The sequence below is a fragment of the Nelumbo lutea genome, chromosome 1 (genome assembly GCF_056320005.1).
Source record: "Nelumbo lutea isolate HS-2025 chromosome 1, American lotus-T2T, whole genome shotgun sequence".
Classification (NCBI taxonomy): Eukaryota; Viridiplantae; Streptophyta; class Magnoliopsida; order Proteales; family Nelumbonaceae; genus Nelumbo; species Nelumbo lutea.
The window spans coordinates 162,554,177-162,556,665 of NC_142684.1; the positions used below are offsets into that span (position 1 = coordinate 162,554,177).

At 38.1% G+C, this 2,489-nt stretch overlaps 1 pseudogene; it reads right to left on the reverse strand.

Annotated features, from left to right (window-relative positions):
* Positions 1–269: 269 nt before the first annotated feature.
* On the reverse strand, positions 270–581 carry LOC148878812 (11S globulin seed storage protein 1 pseudogene; annotated as a pseudogene).
* Between the last annotated feature and the right edge of the window lie 1,908 nt (positions 582–2,489).

The window sequence follows — 2,489 nt, forward strand, 5'->3', positions numbered from 1 at the left end:
TGTGTTTTGAATGGATTGAACGAAATGGTGCAACCATGCTGGGCCAACCCCTGCATTGCTTACCCGCACATAGAACTACTGAAGAATCAACTAATAAAATTGAAACAAAATTGGACAGCCCAAAGAAAGTTTTTCATATATGTATTACCCAAGGCACGTTATAAAAACTCTTAATACAAAGTTCAAGACTTCAAACATCTATAAATACCAACTTCCGTGCCTATAAAGCTTTATTATTCTTGAAATAACTCTCCTTTATGGCTATTATTTTACATTACAGAAAACCTTCCATTGGATTCAAAATTTGGTGCCAAGACACACGTTTCCTCTCTGTTGTAATTTAACCTCCTTGCTTCTTCATTGGAAATCTGGTAAGCATTTACCAAGACCTCTTCTGGCATGAACCAAATGGTAGAAGTCCTTCCAACAAGTGGACTTCTCACTGCATTGTCACTGGCCTTAATTGAAACCCATTCAAATCCATTGTCTCCTGCCTGTTTCACTACAACAAAGTTTTGAACCCGGGCTTCACCCCTAAGAACGTACATCACGCTGTGTGCATTTACGTTCCAATGAGACATTATCGCATTCTATATATACAAATCATGCACCAAAACCAATTTAGTTAAGTTCCATAAAGCACAAAAGAAAATAATCATTCAATCAAACTATACAAAAAGATGACTATTAGAACCTAACCTTGTAGAGATGTCCTCTCTCAGCACTAAGTTCATAGAGGCCAAGAATAGGGAGGCTTTGGCTGTTAACGTTGGTCACTCGCCCCCCAAAAGGAGTCTATACATCGGAACTCGTGGCTTTCCCAATATTCTGTCTGAGCCTCGTGTTGCAAACAGTCTCCTCTAAACCATTTGCATTAGTTTCTTGTTGTCTTTCTTGCTCTTCACTCAATATTGACTTTATCACCTGAAGTCCACTTTCAACTTGGATTGTGCGTGTATAAAACAAATAAAATAACGTATAATAGTGAATTAGCTTCCTTACTCTCACTTTCTGGTCAAGTTGGTTGAATTTATTGCTGGTGTCAAATACAGCGAATGCAACAATTGGTGTATCACTATTGAAGAGTCGGCCAACCCTAGCGCTGATCCTCTTACCAAAAACAATTCTAGCCTTCCTATCAAAGAGAGCTCTAGGTCTCCTATCAAAGAAGGCTCTAGTCTTCTTGCTAAAGATGAACTAGCTACTATACAAAAGATTCTTACTAAAGAGAGACCAATCAAGGCAAAAAGGAAACTCTCCTCTTAGGAAGTTTCCCATTGAAGCTCCTTCATTACTGAAGCTTCTTTCCTTATTCTATTTTTATTATTATAATTGTTTCTAATTTATTCTTAATTATTTTTGTATATATATTCAATCTTGTATAGTCATTCAATTAATGAAATTCGACCCATTCTTTGAAGACAACTCGTCTCTTTTACTTTAACTTGGTATCAAAACCTATGGCCTACAATACCTCCATTACTTCTAAAGCAATGAGCTTGAGTTCAACCTTTTCCCAAGCTGCTTCTCTACCCATGATCATCAACTCAATTCCCAACATCTCTCATTATCTAACCATCAAACTTAATGGTGATCATTTTCTTCTCTAGAAAGCTCAATTGCTTCCAATATTTCGAGCTCACAAGCTAATGGGGCTGATTGATGGATCGGCCAAGCCTCCTCTAGAAGAAATACCAGATCCCAATGACAACAGTAGGTGAATTTTGAATCCAGACTTCACTACCTAGGTGCAGTTTGATCAGCTGGTCCTTACCTGGCTTGTTGCCTCTCTAGCTGAGTGAGTCTTGGCACAAGTTGTTGGTCTTTCTACAACTACCAAAGTTTAGAGTGCTCTGGAAAGATCATTCTCCTCTCATTCTCGATCCATGGTGCTACAACTCAGGCACCAACTTTAGAATCTCAAGAAAGGAAATCTCTCCAACAGCGACCATGTCCAGAAGGCCAAACCATCGCAGATAACCTTTCTACAATTTCAAAACCAGTAGCAAAAGAGGATCTGGTTCAACACATTTTATCTAGTTTGGGAAGTGAGTATGAATCTCTTATTATAGCCATCACATATTGAACTGATGTAGATCAACTCAATATTAGTGATGTTCTTGGATTACTTTTGAGCCATGAATCTTGGCTTTTGCAACATAATTTTTCTAGTGAAAATCGTAATGTGAATATTGCCATGAATAATAAAAATGTTACTAACAATTTTCAGACCTCACTCATACAATCAAAACAGGGGTGAAAACAATTGTGGCAGAGGTAGGGCATGGAGATCAGCCCTCAGGAAAGGAAATAGCATTATCTGTCAATTGTGTAACAAACCAGACCATGGTGCACTAAAGTGTTATAAACAGTTTGATCTGTCATATCAAGGAGAAAGCAACTCGCATCCAACAAACCCTGCAACTTTTCACAGTGGCATACCTCTTAATGGCTCTCCATATAGATCTGGATTTGATCCAATCTTGTAT